The sequence below is a fragment of the Vespa mandarinia genome, chromosome 7 (assembly GCF_050613455.1).
Source record: "Vespa mandarinia isolate Hongniang chromosome 7, ASM5061345v1, whole genome shotgun sequence".
NCBI classification, from domain to species: Eukaryota; Metazoa; Arthropoda; class Insecta; order Hymenoptera; family Vespidae; genus Vespa; species Vespa mandarinia.
In genome coordinates, this window is record NC_140816.1 from 4,214,043 (window position 1) to 4,233,471 (window position 19,429).

The 19,429-nt window shown below is 28.5% G+C and overlaps 1 protein-coding gene across 2 annotated transcripts in view; it reads right to left on the reverse strand.

Annotated features, from left to right (window-relative positions):
* Positions 1–19,429, reverse strand: part of LOC118440497 (uncharacterized) — a 59,054-nt gene that overhangs the window by 31,299 nt on the left and 8,326 nt on the right. The window contains exon 1 of one of the 2 annotated variants that reach the window (XM_035863613.2): positions 15,704–16,001. The exons of the other annotated variant lie outside the window; for it this stretch is intronic. The gene's annotated coding sequence lies outside the window, so the exon portion shown is untranslated. Of the gene's footprint in view, positions 1–15,703; positions 16,002–19,429 lie in introns of those variants that run through there. 2 annotated transcript variants of the gene reach the window in all.

Sequence of the window (19,429 nt, forward strand, 5' to 3'; positions counted from 1 at the left end):
AGAAGAAGAAGAAGAATACGAAAGGTACAAAAATAATTTCGAAATTTGAAACTCAATATATTGCATCATACGTACTACACACACACACACACATAAGAACACTAACATGAAATTGTGTACATAACAGGTACTAGTGTAAATTTTCGAATTGCTTCATTTTCCAAGTGTGTAGATATCCAAAGATTAGTTAGGATTAGTTGTAATTCGAAGTTGAATCACAGAGTATACATTTAGCTCGATTAAGAGGCAGAGTTCGAGGAGTCTCTTCGTTTATTCAATTTGCCAAAGCACATTATCGCGAGGCACGTTTCTACCATAGAGCGCATTTTCGTGATAAAAGGAGTTTATGAGATATCTCTCTTACTCCCTCTCTCTCTCTCTCTCTCTCTCTCTCTCTCTCTCTCTCTCTCTCTCTCTCTTTTTTCTTGGTGAGTGAATAATTTCGCGGCAAACCACCTTGTTGCTTGACTAGCCTCTTCTTCTTTTTCTTCTTTTTCTTCTCAAGAAAGAAAGAAGAAAAGTAAAGAAGCACCGCAGTTCGAAAGTTTCTCACGAGACGAAGAAGCTATCGCGTTTACTATCACGAATCTCTTTCTCTCTCTCTCTCTCTCTCTCTCTCTCTCTCTCTCTCTCTCTCTCTCTCTCTCTCTCTCTCTCTCTCTCTTTCTATCTATCTATCTATCTCTTTCTTTCTTTCTATCTCCCTCTGGAGATCCTAATTGCAATCTCTTACGACCGCCTACGAGTAAACCGTAGTCATTTAAATTTGTGTCATTACATTCCGTGTCGTACACAATAAGCTAGCTGGTCGTTCTGGGACGTGGGATGATAACGCCGACGACGATGACAAGGACGATGTAGTTCTCTTATAAAATTCTTAACTTTTTCTCTGACCATTTCTTTTTTTTTTTGTTTTGTTTTTTGTTTTTTTTTTTTTTGTTTTTTTAAGGTAAATATCTAAGATTTTCAATCCCTTCGTAATTTCAAATTAACATTTTATTAGGACACTTTAAAAAAAGAGAACATTTTTGTTTGTTCGTTCATAAGATTTACTAAAATATAATGAAAAAAAAAAAGAATAAAAGATACTAATAAATAAAAAATAAATCTGTTACGTCTTAACTATACTTATTAAAATAATAATACAGGACGGGTCAAAGAAAAAGAAAAAATTAATTACTCTTTCTTAAGACTTTTTTTTTTAACTAACTTTTGTTTTTCAAATCTTAAGAAATACAAGGTTAGAAATTGTTAGGCCCATATATTCATTGCTATCATTATTATTTATAGAATTATCACAGTAGTTTCAATTATACACCTAAACTATTCTGTATTATTATTTGTTACCATGAACGACAAGATCGATAAAAATAATAAAACTGATTTCGTGGATCATAAAAATGTAATATGTGTGCTCTTTCCGAGGGCATCTGGTATTACAAGTAGCCATCATTTCTCTATTTATAAAGTCTATAAGCAAGATGTAAAAAGCTTTAGAATTCTAAAAACAACTTATCGAATTTATGTATCTATGTCTCTTCTATATGTAGATATGACTGTAGGCCGACTGTATGCTAATCCACAATCGATAATACATAGTATTTTATTTGCGCAAATTGCAGACGGACATTGAACGAACTCGGATTACTAAATATCTTTATTTTATCTTTTTAATAATGCATATTAATCACTTCGATACCAATAAAAAATAATAAAACGATCATTTTATCATAAAATCATCGTAATAAATCAACGAATTGTCATTTAAATATGTCAACGATGAAGTTATCGTTTAATGCATAATGATCGTACAAAATTTTCATTTTCATGAAATCCTCATGCCTTCTTAAAAAAAAAAAAGAACAAATTATAATGTACTCCTAAATAATTTTTTACGATCGCTTTTACGATTGCTTAATTTTACGATCATTTATAATATTTACGTAAAAACATTGATCAACGTTATATAAGCTAACAAAAAAACAAAAAGAAAAAAAAACAAAAAGAAAAAAAAACAAAAAGAAAAATGAAGCTGAACTATATTTCAATAAAATTCATCTAACTGTATAAAATATAATTTTGTAAATAATTTTATACGATTTTTAATGAATGAAATACATGATAAATTTTACGATCGATTGATCGATCGATCGATCGATCGATCAATCGATCGACCGATCGTTAACGATGTCTCCCGATCGAAAAACCGTGTGTATTGCAATGGAAGCGTAAAGCAGGTCTACTTGCAGCTCTACGACCGGGATACAAAAAATCAAGACCACTTTCTATACCGTCTGCTCCAGTTACAATAAAGGAACATCTTGTCCCGTGACACCGTAAGAAAATCAAGATCGTTGTCCTTCCCTTCAAAATGATCGAGAGGCGTTGATCTTTTTTTCATATTTTTTGTTAGCTAAAGAAATAAACGACGTTTGTTTAATTTTTGTTTTTAGGATCGATGTCATATATATTAGTAGTAGATATATTTATCATGGTATATATATATATATATATTATTATATAAAAAAGATTTACATATATACATTGATTTATATATATAATATATATATATAAATAATATATATATATATATATGTATACATTTAGTATTATGTATAATAAATATACTGCAGTAAAAATATACAAGCAGTGTATATTTTTACTGCAGTATATATATATAAAACAAATATAAGATACATAGAAGAGTAGTATAGTATATATAATAAATATACTCTCTCTGTGTATGTGTGTGTGTGTAAAGCAAATTGTATTTATTAATAAATTAAACAATATAAAACTTTCCAATGCTGCAATATAATCTCAATTCGAGAAATATCACAATAAAGGATAAAGGACAAATAAAAGTATGATTCATTTGGATTAGAAATAGGATATAAACAACAAAGGAAAATGAATAATTTTCTAACCCAGCTCATTCCAATTATATCGGAGATCTATAGAAAGGATAAATCGTCTGAGAGAGTAATAGTGAAATCGACCGAAATCGTTGAAGCGTGTTTCCTTGACACTCGCGTCACGACTTTAATTGTCTTTTGTTATAGAAAAGAAGAGGAAACGAATCGACTCGTCTCAGTTTGTACCGGCTCGTCTCCTCTTCCTGTCCTTGAACCTCCGCAAAACATCACGGATATCGTCTTCGTTGACTATAGTTTACACAAGTAGTCATGAGGGTTCTTTCGAAAGGATTCAAATTTCAGTCGAGATCAATTTATGAAAATGAGAATTCGATACATTGTGAAAGTAAAATATGAAATAAAATGCGTTCGAATTGTGCATACATTTTTCTTTTTTCCAATTCGATATCAACGATACCAACTCTCATTTTAGATCAAAACACATATTAGTCATGGTAAGGGTCATGGTCGAAGAATTTCTCTCAAACATTCACATTCTTCGATCGTTCATATATTTCCTGATAGTCTTGTTTACACAGACATGAAACGAACTAGAAAAATTATTTTACGTTTTTACTTAAAAAAAAAAAAAAACATGTCCATTATGTTAATGAGGATCGTAAATAAAATAATGAATTGCAACTATTAAAAAATAATTTAGAATTTATTATCGTTACAAGAGTCATTAAATTTTCTACTTTTATTTATTTCCTTAGTTAGAATATTTTATATTTTTGATAAAAAAAAAAAAAAAAAAAAAAATAAAAAAAAAAAAAAAGACGTAATAAAATATTTACAGATTACGTTAAAAAATGTGTGTGTCTGTGTGTGTGCGTGTGTGTGTGCGTGTGTGTGTGTATGGTTTGTAATTAATAAAATTATTAATCTATTATCTATCATGAAAATAAATAACATTTATCACTAGTATAATATCTAATTAATTTCTGAATAACAAACGATCGAATAAAACTTCATTAATGTGATTCTACTTTTAAAAACGAATAAAACTCATTTCATTGAATGAAAAATGAAAAATGAAAAATTTACAAAAACGTATGTACGCGTGAAAAAAGAAATACGAATGAATCTTTTGAGAATATTAATAGTAAAAGAAAAAAAAAAAGAAAGAAAAAAAAAGAAAAAGAAAAAAGGAAAAAAAGAAGGAAAGAAAAGAAAATGATGGTCTGTCTTCCTAATATTAAATAGAAAGAAAGACATTAAAGGAACATGTAAGTACGTTCTCGTGACAAAACTCTCTTATTTCTTTTCCGGTAAACGTGACTGCACCTGCGCTTCTCTACCTCGGTTTCGCTAACGTTCGCTTTGCGACGTCCTGAACAACACCTGACAGGAAAGTCATCGTTAAAAATTCCGTTACACGCGTCTGAACCCACTTGAGTATTCAATTGCGCGTGTATCTCTTTACAAAGCAATACCGTACATGCTTTCGATCTTCGATGAAAGTTCGAGAATTTGCGAAATAGCGAAAACAACGATGGAAATACCAAATAAATTTGGCTAACTAGACTTTTGGTCGAATTTATTTAATTTTTTACAGAGTAAAAATATCCAAATTGGATCAAAAGTACCAATGGGTGATGGATTCAAAATCAATTGGGCTCATTTCCTTTAGACTTTTTTTGACAGATTTCGATAAAGCCACGAGCCTAGGAACTTTGTTTTATAATCTGAAAAAAAAAAAAAAAAAAAAAGAAAGGAAACATTAACTTGAAAAGTCTCGAAAAAGAGTCATTGAACTTTAAAATCACTCATAATAACCTTTAAATCCTCCTGTACTTCTATAACAATTTTTAATTTTACAATTACATTAACATCGATCATAAGTCTCATTTGTTTAATAATCCATACACGCATACACTTTTTTATCGAATTGTAAGATTAAATAATTAATTCGATTTAATTTGATTTGATTTAATTTAATTTGATTATGTATTATTTAGTTTATATCTATTATTTATATTTTGATATTTTATATTTTTATTTGACGTTGTATAACTTGTATAATTATATAAATATATGAATAACTTATACAGTAATTAATATAATTGTATTAACATTTTAATGTTTGTTATTTGTTTGTTTATATTATAATCAAAGTAGAATTAATTTGAATTGAATTTGTTGACTTAATGAATCAAGCTAAAATTATATATATCATAAAATTATAAAATTATGTATACCATATATGATTTATTTATAATAAATAAATTAATTAAATTAAAAATTATTAAAAAGTTTTTAAATAACAACTATTATCTCCCCTTTTTATATTTATAATTTAATTCATTTCGAATATATCGAGAATTAAAATTACACAAATAATCGGATTATGTAAATAAAAAAATATCACTGACTTCGTTTTATCAATACAATTTTTTTTTTGTTTTTTTTTTAAATCTAGTCGTCATCAACTATCAACGTTCAAATAATTGAATATTCAATAGAACATGCAGTTTTTATTTACATCACAGTGTTTGATAACAAGAAATTATCGATCGCACGATACAAATAAATGATACAATATATGATATTAAAATCCTTTTAAATCATTTATACATTTTCATAATACATTTTAAAGGAAAAAAAAATATAATCCTTCAAATAGATAAAAGAAAATAAAAAAAGATTTGTTTTTTCTTTCTCCTTATGCAACTAATATATATTGACATTATGAATATTTCCATTGCAATGACTCCACTTGTCCTTACATTTTCATAATCTATTCAAAAGAAAAAAAAAGAAAAAAAAAAAAAAGAAAAAGAAAAAGGAAGAATGATCGAGAAAAGATCAATTGTATTATCACTAATTATATATTGACACACTGATTATGGAAAACTTTGTGACAAACTTTCGAATGAGAATTCTTGACTCAAAAAAAAAAAAAAAAAAAAATAAAAAAAAGAAAAAAGAAAAAAACAAAAAAAAGAAAATACGAAAGAACATAAACAAATAAATAAAAAGAAATAAAATAGAAAAAGAAATAGAAAATAAGCGAAAAGAAAAATTAAGAATATTCATAGAAAAATAAAAGAAAAAACGAATAAATAGATAAATAAATAAAAGAAAAGTAAAAAAAAAAAAATCGTGATCGTCCGCGAGCGGAAAATCAATGGTATAAAGAATTTCTCGTACGATCCGATTTCCGGAATGAAAAATCGTCGCGCGTCCGCGCTCTCGCGTTCACGGCGAGTTTAGAAAGTCCGGAAGGTGGCAGGAAATTGCACCACTGCACCACCGAGGATTTCTCGACGGCTTTTAGGCTCAACGGCTTTGGCCACCGCTGCCTTTTCCTCTTTTTTCTTCCTTTTCTTTTTTCTTTTTTTTTTTTCTTTTTTTCCTCTTCTTCTTCGGTTGCAGTAGCAACAACGAGAGAGATACGGCCTACCGATTCGACCATTAACGCGATTGTTTCGCCGGCTTTTAGAGAGGCGTTCGAGTACGCCTATCGACCATAATAATGATTGTTCCTTTCCTTCGACCCCCTTTCAACTCAGGTACGGATTTAATATCTTAACTGGGTCACTTTTCGACAAGAACGATAATACTTCCTAAATTAATTCTAATAACTTATCGTTAATTTATTTCTAATACGATTTTATATTATATTAGATTGATATTAAAATTTTCAATAAAAAATATCACGAATAATAATCATTCATTCAGATCCAAATAATAATTTAGTTTCTTCTTCGATCCACGACACGAATTTAAAAAATCTATATTTAGTCGATCACTCTTCGAACAATGATATCTATTAATCCTTTTTTATTTTTTTGCTTTTTTTTCTAATAGATTATTTTTGGGAGAATAATTTTTTATTAAAAACAGATGTTTTCATTAAAAAGATCGTGAAAAAAAGGACAGTGTTATTTCAAGATATTTACAATAAAGTATCGTAAATTTCCATGTAACTTTTTAAAACAATCAATAAGAAATTTACATGCATTTTAATAAATTATTATAATAATTTATTAATTTGCATATGATTTGTGTATAAATCAATTTACGTATATACGTCATAACGAGAATCTAGAAACGTTAAATATATTATAGAAAAAAATTAATAAAGAATAAGTCTTAGCATACCCTTGAGAATGTTTTTTGTTTTTTTTTTTCCTTTTTTTTTTTTTTTTTTTTTTTTTTCCTAGAAACATATGAGTTCAAGTTGTAAAAAAATGTTTTTCTATATATTCTATCGACAAAGATTTCTGTTTATTTAAAGTTTGTACAATTCTTGTTTAAATCCGTCCCTGTTACCACCTTCCACCCTTTTCAAACATTTCTTCGTCTTTCTGTAGAGATCGGTCTTTCCTTCTTTCTTTCTTTTTTTTTTTTCTTTCCTCGGTCCATTCCTCATGCAAATCTTGTACCGATCGTAAAACGTTCGTTCGTTCGATCGGTTCCGTTACTGGAAGCGATGCCAGCGAGGTGAGAGATACACGAGTAGGGCGGTAATAATGAACAGAGGCAAAATGGTTGAAGGGGGTAGAGAGAAAAGCAAAAGAAAGAGGGAAAGAGAGAGAAAGAGAGAGAGAGAGAGAGAGAGAGACCCGTGATATTTATTCTTCGTGGAAGGCAAAGTACGATTTTACGATCTTTCACGAGCCTATGAATTCCTGTATCTATATGTCTAAGTTTTTAACAGTACGAATAATAATAATAAAAAAAAATAATTTTCGACACGCCTCAAACAATAAAATCTTGAAATAAATTAATAAGATCGAGTTAAAGTGAATAATATTAATAAAAAGACTCATATTATTTACATATAATTTACTTAAATTTCTTTTTTTTTCTATATATAATTTATAAATAAATTTATGATACTTCTTAATATCAGTCGAAGGTCTTAAAAATGTTTATTTTAAATACATGCGTCCAGATTGACGACCTTGATGTTGTTTATTTTTCTCCTTATAAAAACAAGATCATTATTTTATGTTAACATCGTAAGAAAACTGTGGAAATATTTATTATCAATTTCTGCTTGTGTAATATCATTCCTTTCCTTCTCACTCCATTATACTTATGTTAAAAGGAAAACTTTAAAAGGAAAAAAAAAAAAAAAAAAAAAGAGAAAAAAGGAAAGAAAATAAAAAGCATTTCAAATACAATAATAAAAATATATGCTTAAGGACAAAACATGAGAGAGCACAAAAAGCGTGCAAAACAATTCGCATAATTTCGATCACGATCAACATGATCTACCATTAACGAGAGTCAAGTGATAAATTAAAAAACTTACTTTCAATCAATAATAATAAAGAAAATCTGATTTAAGAATCTGATTATATTTTAAAAATAACTATACGATGTAAATACGTATAATAAATTATGTGAAATGCGATGGCGCATATTTTCAATGTATAATAATTTTCTATACAATCGATACAAACGCAACGACGAAGGAAAATTATATTTTTATTATTTTTGTATTAAAAAATAAATCACTATTGTCGTCGACTTAATTAATACGTTTACACTTAAGAAAAACTATTGCTATTATTATCATACTGCATTTTTGATGAACCTTAATGATAAACCGACTTGACGAGAATAAAAATTTATTAATGATTTTTTTCGAAAATTTAAATATTTAAACCTTATTCATATTTCATGACATTTGATAATATTTCAAGATGCATCTGTATAAACAGAAGAACATTCGAGGTACAATAATTAATGGAACGATAAATTTCAGAGTATATGTATATTTTTACAGTTTTCTAAAACTTTTCTCTTGACGGTCATTATATTTAATCATTAAAAATTATTTATTCAAACGTTATCTCGACACATTGTCAATATTGTTTCTCAAATATTTCCAACAGACAATGGATTGTGTTAAAGAAGAAACGATACGAAAAAGAAAAAGAAAAAAAAAAGAAAAGAAAAGAAAAGAAAAGAAAAAGGAAAAAGAAGGAAAGAAAAAATATACGAAAAAAATATATATGAGAAACGTAGCTGCTTATTATTAGATTCACTTTCGCTCGATCTTACATGAAATTCCCATGCTCTTAGAAATGAAACGAAAGGTGAATTTTTTTTCAATTCGATTCGACTCGAATAGATGACAGTTCGTCTAATAACAGATTTTCTCTCGCATTCTAGATACTATCGAGTTTAAAAAAAAAAAAAAAAAAAAAAAAAGAAAATAATAAATTAATTAATTAAATAGTTAAAAATGTGAAAGTAAGATCGATTATTACTTTAGACAAAAACGATAGGAATCCTATGAAAAAGAAAGAAAAAGAAAGGAAAAGAAAAAGAAAGAAAAAGAAAAAGAGAGAGAGAGAGAGAGAGAGAGAGAGAGAGAGAGAGAGAGAAAGAGAGATCGTATTCATATTTTGTGCTGGATCGATATGTATGTACATATATGTATTTAGGTATGTATAAATATGTATAATATATTATATATGTATATACGTATTGGTTTTTCAAACGATTCGCGATAAATTTATTTTTGTGTGAGTTATAGATTAAAATAAACGAGCCTCGAGCAAAAGTGGGTCGTAAAGTCGAAAAACGATCGATCCGATTCGAATCGAACGATACGCTTTTACCTTTCGATAAGATATGAAAATAAATTTTCATGCGTATTATAAGCTTCAAGGGGACCTTTTTAACCTTATATTCATACGTTCATATATATATATATATATGCATATCGTATAAATAATAACAGATGCATCCTAAAGTGTTTATGTAACCTCTGTAGGAAGATCGAGCGGATTAACGTTTGATCGTTAAAAAAGAATAGAAATATATATATATATATATATATATATATATATATATATACATACATATATAAAAAATAGAATATTCATTTATTAACATTGAAAAAGAACTTGACATTTTTTTTTATTACCAGAATTACAAATTTAAATTTATGTAAATATAAATGACAAAGTTTATAGAATTGATAACGTAAATCTTGATGTGTTTTTCATGTTAACAAAAATTAGAGTGATAAAGAGCACTCAGTATTATATAATTTTCTATCTCTCGAGTTATTTTTTATGCAAAATCGTTTTATTTAATTGACATTAATAATGCTTTTAAAAGAAAATTATAGGAAAAAAAAATGATGACGAAGTAGCTGAAGATAAAGAAAAAGAAGAAGAAGAAGAAAACAACAACAAAAAACGAAAAATTGAAAGAAGAGAAAAATATACATTTTTTCCAATGAGCTCTAATTTCTATATCATCTAATGTAATTTTTCTTCAACCGTGACTCAATCGAAATACAGCGTCACGTATAAAAATGTAATTATGGGAGAAAAAGGAGAAAAAAAGAAGAAAAAGAAAAATAAAAAAAAAACAAAAAAAAAAAGAAAAGAAAATCGTAAATTGCAAGCAACGTGCGAGTAGAGTTAACGCGTGATGAAGTCGATACTTAACAAGTCGATCGTTCGCCCCGGGAAAATAATTCGTAATTCAAAGTCGCCGATGAAACTACTCTGATCTGCATCGGGCTTCCTTCACCTATCTATAATACATGCTGAGAGAGAGAGAGAGAGAGAGAGAGAGAGAGAGAGAGAGAGGGAGAGAGAGAACTACTTCTCTATTAAATTGATCAGAGAAGTATCGGATTAAAGAACATTCGCCGACTCGACATGCAAAGTTGTTACTCGTTGATATGAAGACCATGACGGCGACGATACTAACATGAGTTACAGCCGGTTATAAAAATATTTGGTCACTAAAAATGATCACCATTTATTTTTTTTCTTTTTTATATGTATATATATATATATATAAAAAATTTTCAATAAAAAATTTGTTCTTTTATTTTCTTCATATACTTGACATATCACAATTAAAAAATTCTTTATTCTGCATAATACACTTCTTAACATAATTTCACTGTATCTGTTTATAACAATGTAAAAGAATATTCTCCGTTTAGCGTTAATTAAAAAGAAGTCTTATTCAATTTAAAAAAAAAGAAAAAAGAAGAAAAAAAAATGAAAGGAAAAGAAAAAGGGAAAAAGTAATAATCATTCAAATATTTCTATGACTATAATCGTATAATACAACACGCACCGTACTCTTTAACATTGAAGTATTCATTACGCATAATAAAGTCTCCACAATTTTCCCGAGCAAACCTATGTCTAATTCTACTTCGTCACTAACTACCAGCATATAATAACTCCGATGGACATACTTATGTATGGCGTATGTGTGCGAGTGATGTAACGTAACGGTAAACGAAAGAGGGTAACTGTACGAACTTCGAATTATGAGCGAACATAGAACAAAGTATTTATTAATGTCTATTTTACATAAAGTTAAAGAAAGAAAAAAGAAACAAAAAAAATAAAAAAAAAAAAAAAACAGAAAATTAAAAACAGAAATTATAGAAATATCAAAAGGAAATGATGATCGAAAATACGAAATTAATTTCTAAAATGTCAAACTCTTCAAGGATAATGAGAAAGAGAAAATAAATGCATAGAATGTAATTTACCATTCTACTTGCAACATATTTCTTCCTAGAATCTTTTCTTTTTTTCCCTTACTAGTAAATACACATATACGTATACATACATACATAGATGCACATATGAGCGTCCATGTATGCATGCACATAAAAAAGAAAAAAAAAACAATCAACCATCTTCTTCCTTTCTCATTTCTTTTTCTAATACATATAAACGTACATGTACTTTCTGACATATATGCCCTACTACTATCATTACGAGAATGGACTATAACGAAACTTTTACATTCGCACGAAAAACTTTCCAATGTACCCAATACATTTTTAATAAGAGAATTAGTGCACGTCAATTAACGTTCTCGAAAAAAAGGAAAATAAAAAAAATCATACTTCTTTGTCTCTTCACGAAATTTTGTGAGATTTCGAGAACGTAATGTGATAAAAGAGAAACACCTATTAGTTCTAAGTCGATATACTTTTTCTAACTTTTTAACAAGAGAATCAATTTTCTTCGATATATAAAAGAAAAAATTTTTAAAAATAAATAAATGTTCAAAATAATTTTATCAATGCGAGTATAGATATCGACATGTTACATGATCCATTCTACTCATCCACACACACACACACACACACACACACATATAAGTAAAAAAAAAAAAGCTCCAGTTATGTAAACACTTACGAATAATATCGTGACTCTTCAGATTTAACTGATAAATATTATTTAACGATCGTTACGCCAATTTGATCTGAATGAAAGCTCATAAAGTACGTATCTAAATACTTATATATCAACGTTAATCTCTATGAAATAAAATTCATCGATAACGTGGTAAATTATACGTACCCTTTAACTTTAACTTTGAATAAATTTATTTCTACTTTCTCTCACTAATTTCTTTTCCTTTCTTTCTGTTTTTTTTTCTGTTTTTTTTTTTTTTTTTTTTTTTTACTTTTAAACTTTATTTCCTTCGAACGGGCTTCTTCTCTTCGACGACCTTAAGGGTTGATATGCTTTCTCGTCTATATCGAAAAGATTTGCGTGAGAAATAGTGAGCATAACCGTTGTATGCGAGAAGTCCTTATCTTGTTGCCAGTCTACCGTAAACTTGACTTTACGAGCGTAGCTCACTCGCGCGCTTGCTTGCTTCGAAGCGTGGCAATACGATATATAAGTATGTATATGTATGTGTATATATATATATATATACACATATACATATACATATACATATACATAAATATATTCCTCTTACGCACGTTTCCTTTGCATTTCGTTTCGTCTCGACGGTGTAACGGTTACTCATTGCGGTAACGCGCCTCTTCTCATTGCGAAAGACACGCACCGACTTTTCTAATGCTGTCGACGCTTCCGTCAATCGAATTTGCAAATCCGTCAATCGAAATGAACGACTTTCTTTTTTTTTTCTTCTTCTTTTTCTTTTACCATGAACATTCGATCAAATCTCTTTTGAAACTTTTCAAACGATTGATATTACTGATATTATTCTATTTCACAATCGGACGAGTTACTGTGAAAGTATACATGGTTGAGATCTCGTGAAAGTCCTTTGAAATCTTTCAAATGTTATTTTATTTTGTAATACGAAATAATTTCTCACGATTCGTAATCTTATAAGTTATTTGAAAATAATATCAGTCCATGAAAATGAGTAATTGATTTTTAAATGAATCTATGAACTTTTACTACATCCCTGTATATTAATTACAAATAATTTTATTGTTATTAGATAATCGAATATATATATATATATATATATATATATATATAAGATCAATTCGACGATCGACGTTATAATATTGAAAAAAAAAAAAAATATTTCTTCGAATTTCAATAAGAAATTTCATACGTTTTTGATCAATAAAATATAAAATACATAATATTAATTATAAGATTTCTAATATTACTAATTGCAAATATAATACTAGTGATTTTATTACTATTCAATTATTAACATCCTAACATAGCATAGGTATGTCCGAGCAACTTTCTCATTTCAATCGATTGCAAGACTTTTAAACAGTATATTTCACTCGTGTCCCTTTTCCTACCATACATAGATAGGACATACAAGGAATAGCCATAGACATCTTCAAATATATATATATATATATATATATATATATATATATATATATTTATAATTTCTAGCCGAAAGGCATAACGGTATCTAACTATTCGATGACGTACGTCGATACACTTCATTCTACATTTCAAAGGGGTATTAAATATACAATTTAATGTTAAATTTATGCTATTGCCGCAAAGGTAACTCAACTTTTATCGATATTATTATACAACGTATATATGTATACATATATCATGAGTGAAAATAAAAAAAAAAAAAGAATAGATTATTAATTTCAATATCGAATATAAAATATTTAAAGGATCCTTAATTAACATGAAACAATATATATATATATATATATATATATATATATATATATATATTTTGTACGATATAATTAAAACGTCAAGAAATAGAGAGTGAGAGAGAAAGAGAGAGAGAGAATGACTAAGAAAGAAAGAAAGTACATATTGGATGTACGAAATTGATCAAAAAAGTTTACTTTAACTACCAATCCAAGTTCTTCGATTTCACGCAAGAGAGATTCAGAAAATTTGCCACAGTTTTCTCGAACCATTTAATGATTATAAATCAAACTAGGGAATATATAAGTTTTGTGCCTACTATTGGCACGTATAATTGGCGTAACCGATATACTCACGAAAGGCAACATATCTTGTGTATGTTATCATGTTACCTGTATACAACATTACACATATATAACTGCAGACATCTATATGTGGTATACACATGCTTATGTTGTATTATGCTCGCGAGCATAAAAAAAAAAAAGAAAAAGAGAGAGAGAGAAAAGAAGAAAAAGGAAAAAGGAAAGGACCGGCATTATTTACGAGGCATCGCAAAGCGTAGACTCGTAGAGAGGATTGACGATGCTTTAACCTTGCCAGACGCGTCGCAAATACCGACAAATGATCTACGTGCTATTCGTGCGTACACACAAAAGCCGATGGTAATCAAGAATCCCAACCGGCTGCTCATTTCTAACGCCGGGGATGATATTTTCCTATCATCTAAATTTGACACGTCATCGTACGGTATCACACGTGTATTTCTAATTCTAACTCTAATTTCAATTTTAAATTTGACATTCTATAACAAGAATATGTATAAATTATACACCTATACATATATATACGTATATAATTACTCGTAGAGTAAAATTAATATAGGTCGATCGATTTTATTTCATTATTTTTCTTCACTTGTTCATTATCAATGTCCCACTATTGATGTCCCTTTCGTTTTCTCATAAATTTATGAAAATTCAATCTCGCACATATGTAGTACTTCGAATTATATAGAATATTTCGTTTAAAACATATAAAAAAAAGTATTATGTAATTCTGGATACATTTCGTGATACAGTATATTTCTAATGATTTCATTTGAAATATTTCTTTGTTACGGATAAATGTTATATTCAAAATAAATATTGATTTTCAAATATCTTAATGTAGTATTTCATAACGACGGCAAAATTAAATTAGATATTTATAACTACATACGTGCTCGTAAAAGAGAAATTAAAGGAAATTTCTTTCTCATAGAAAAAGGAATGAATCAACAAATGGGAATACCATTTCCCGTAGAAAAGTCAACATCCGATTTGTGCTCGTGAGAGTTTATTGCGTGCAACTACGTTTCTGTTCGTACCGGTAAATCAATAATTTAACGATATTGCAAACGGTAATAACGAAAAATAAATACAAAAATAAAAAAAAAAACGAGAAAAAGAACGAGAAACTCTTTGGAACGTGTTTTGAAAACAGGGAAGATGACGAAGTCCCGCGATGAAGGTGTCATTTCCAGCAACAGGAAGGAGATAATAAAACGTTACGTCATATCATCTCTATTAAATTCGATCGATGGATATGATGGTCGGGAAAACGCATAGCCTCCTTTTACGCTCTTTCATTTTTAACGTGAAATCGTTGATCTTTTTAATATACATCGTAAAAACGCAATTCGAATTTAACAATTACGATCATCTTTCTTAACTTAATATAACGTAAGAGGATAATAAACATGACGCAAGAGAAGAAAGAAAAAAGGGATTACAATTTACAAAGAATATCGTTAAAAATATAACACTCCCTGTAAAATGTTATTTCACAATTTAATAAAGGTACGAATTAAAAGGGGGAAAAAATAATAATAATAATAATAATAATAAGAAAAAAAAAACGAAGTAATTTCTTTACCTGTATCTCTATCTGGACGAATTTGACAGATGACCACCAACCAGCCATTCGCATTGATCGAGCGCTTTAACGAATTCGTTCGATAATCGACGACGGAGATATCTCTTGTCAACTGACAATTGTCGTTTGTCCCTTTGTCGTACGATGTTATACAATAGAGACGAATAGAAACACGTAAAGCTCGATATGTAAAGCTAATGTCCTCGGTGATTTGAAAAACAACGAAGAACGTCAGAGCTCTTCTAAACAAAACACGTCCTACTTAGTCTACGGTCGTGCGCTGACTGACGAGCCTACTCGTCGTTTCTGCCAGTGGTGTGGTAGTTGTAAGCGAGAAAAGGAGTGGGAGGTGACTCGTTGTCTGACTACAGACGGCGCCTAACTACTCGAAAGTTGATTGGTCGACGGGCTCGACGCCGGTTCGACACCCGCCGCTAGCTACTTTACACGCTCCCTACATCACAGTTTCTCTTCACCTAATTGTAAGATACATTTATTTCTCCTCTCTTTCTCTCTCTCTCTCTCTCTCTCTCTTTCTCTCTCTCTTACTTCCTTTCTCTCTCTCTTTTCTTTTCTAAAAGATATGTATGTACCAGTATGAAATGTGACAAGGAAATGACGATGAATATAAAAATGATACGATCTTATAATTTTTTAAAATTTTTATAAAGAAAAATTTGAAAGTATAAAAATATATTTATTTTTTAAGAGACTTCGTTTAACGTTTATTATTAGTAATCGATTAATACCTTCGTTAATATATTAAAAATATGGTACTAAAGAGATAATTATTAAAAAAAGATAAAGGATCTTTCTTTTTCTAATAATGATGTTGCATCATGTTTGTTAATAGTATAAAAGTATTGTGTATTGTACTGTACAATGACTTCTTTGCTATAAGCGATACTTGACTTTACCAACTTTTTTTGAGATATGTATGACTTTTTTAAAATAGCAATTATACATGACAAGGATACAATATGATAAATTGAAAAGAAATAACGTTTAGAGAAAAGAAAAACAAAAGAACAAAAAGGGAAAAAGAAGAAAAAAAGAGAAAAAAAAGAAAAAAGATAATGAAAGACAATAGACAAGGTTCATGCAAAAATCGATACGTTAATATAAGAAACAATTATAGACGCAAGATCTTTCTACGCCGATAATCATTATCGTTTGTTGATGATAAAACGTTTAAAAGAGATGACAAGATAAATGGGAAATTTGGTTACCTTTGAACCGTATAAAAAATCTGGCGTGGAACTAGAAAAGACGTTCAGAAAAAGGTAACGAGAAAGAATTCAAGTAAACGGTATGTCTGTGTATATATATATATGTTAGTACTACGTTATGTAACGACAAACTACGTTGTAAAGAAGAGTGGTGGTAATGTTTGCAGGAATGCATCATACCGAGAAAACATAATAATGTACAAAAAAAATTATGTTACATCTCGACGTAATTACTTATTTTAACACATTCCTTTTCGCCAATTTAGACGTCGTATCTTTTTACAAACATGGACGCTTAATGTCTCAGAGATTAACATTGTTTAAATAACTATTAACTTTCTCCTTTATAATTTGCACGATTTTCCTTTTTTTTTTTTTTGTAATATCATAACGTATGTACTACAAGAATGTTGTCCATAATCTGATTTATTTATTTATTTTTTATTTTCTTTTTTATTTTTGGAAACAAGTATTAAACTAATGTATAATAATAAGCCACCAGAAATTACCATAATAAATGGTATAGAAAACACGTACACGTACACGTGTTTTAACGATCTTATTATTATTACGCAATATTATAGTTATATCGATCAAGCTTAATTTTACGGTAGATAAATTCGTTTTTTAATTCTATTCTTTTATGTATCTTTACGATTTACTTACATACCTATTTATTTACATACCTATTCATTTACTTACATTATCCATTACATACACTTACATACATTCGATTTTTGTAGGAAAATTGAAATATAGCGTCAGAGTTTTTTTTTTCTAATTAAAAAAAATGAGATATTTTACTTTTTTTTTTTTTCGTTTTTCTTGAGCAATTGAAAACAATGACATTAATAGCATTATAGAGATAAAATATATAAGTTTTATCTTAAAAGCACAAACACTTGATATGGAAACTACTTGATAAGTTCCCTGGTCGCTGGATTGATCGTGGAGGGCCCATCCGAAAGCTAACCAAGAACACCGGACATTACACTTTGTGACAACTTCCTTTAGGGTTTCATTAATGATCATGTATATGATACTAGAATCTTCAATCTCGATGAGAATAAGACAGAAATTCACACTGCAATTTTAGCAATTGATGCAGGCATGATTCATCGTGCAAGACTGGAGTTAAATTATTGTCTGAGCTTAACAACAGTCTTTAATATCAAATGTTCGTGACTTTAAGGTAAAACTTTGACATTGTCTCTATGAAATGTCATTAATATCATTGTTTTAATCACCAATAAAGATTTTACAACATTATAAAATTGTACAAACAATTCATAATCACTCTGTACATATAAATAATATATCGTTTGATTACATCAAAGAGGAAATGATTTTTAAGTTTTTATTTCTTTAAGTTTTTTCTCAAAGAGAATAAGATACGTTTGATCTTTGACGAGTTCTGTAACGTGCTACACAATCTAAAGGAACACTTTTTTTTCTTCCTAATTACATCGAAGATTACAGTCGAAATAATCGTTTAATGCATTCGTGCCTATGCATGTCGACAACGTTTGCAGGAGAGCCTACTAGTGCTAATACAGGCATTATTGCAAAATCTCGAAATCGCGTGATACGCACTCGAAGTGCACTCGGTTGCGCTTGAAATATCACGGGATGGTGAATATTGCATGCAGGAAGGATAACGTTGCGCTCGTACCTTGAATGTTAAATTAGAAAATATTCGTTTTCTCCGTTTTGTAAAGTAGCGCTCTTATCCGATTTCTTGATTTTGTGAAACTCTTAAAAGAATTGTAAGAAACTTTAACTAAGAAAATCTAACGATCATTTTTTAATTTACAATTTCATCGAGAACAAACCTTTAATGTAAACAAGAGGAATTACATATATGATATTAATTATTTATAATAAAAAATGAAAAGAAAAATATTCCAACGATTAATTATGTCTTTTATCGATATTCAAATATATGTACGAGATTGCAATCGAGAAAAAATATTTTTATCTACGAATGTTCTATTCTCTTATCTCATCGCTATTGTAAACAACCTGAATATTTTTCTACTCTTGTTTCATTTCAATCATTAATAAAAATTCTTTCATTCCCTTATACCTTGCCTATCGAATAGCTTTTTACATTTTGTATTTTAATTTTAATGTCTTTTATGATAAATAAAATTTCTAACAAAAAAAAGAAAAAAAGAAAAGAAAAATCTATCACCTTTAATTTCATTATATCTATAAATCCATCAAAAGAACATCGGCATATAAAAATTCGTATCTAGTTTAACACGATTAAACTATACGGATATGATAATGTATCTATAAAAAAAAAATAATATAATGATAATATAAAAAAGATCTATAATGTATCTAACATTATATATTCTTTTCAATTATAGGGATTAACGATTAATTTATAACAGAGAAAAAGACGGAAGAAAAAGAAAAATATAAATAGAAATAAGGCACTCTCTGTGGTTGTGAGTGTAAAAAAGAAAAAAGAGAAAGGGAAATAAAAAAA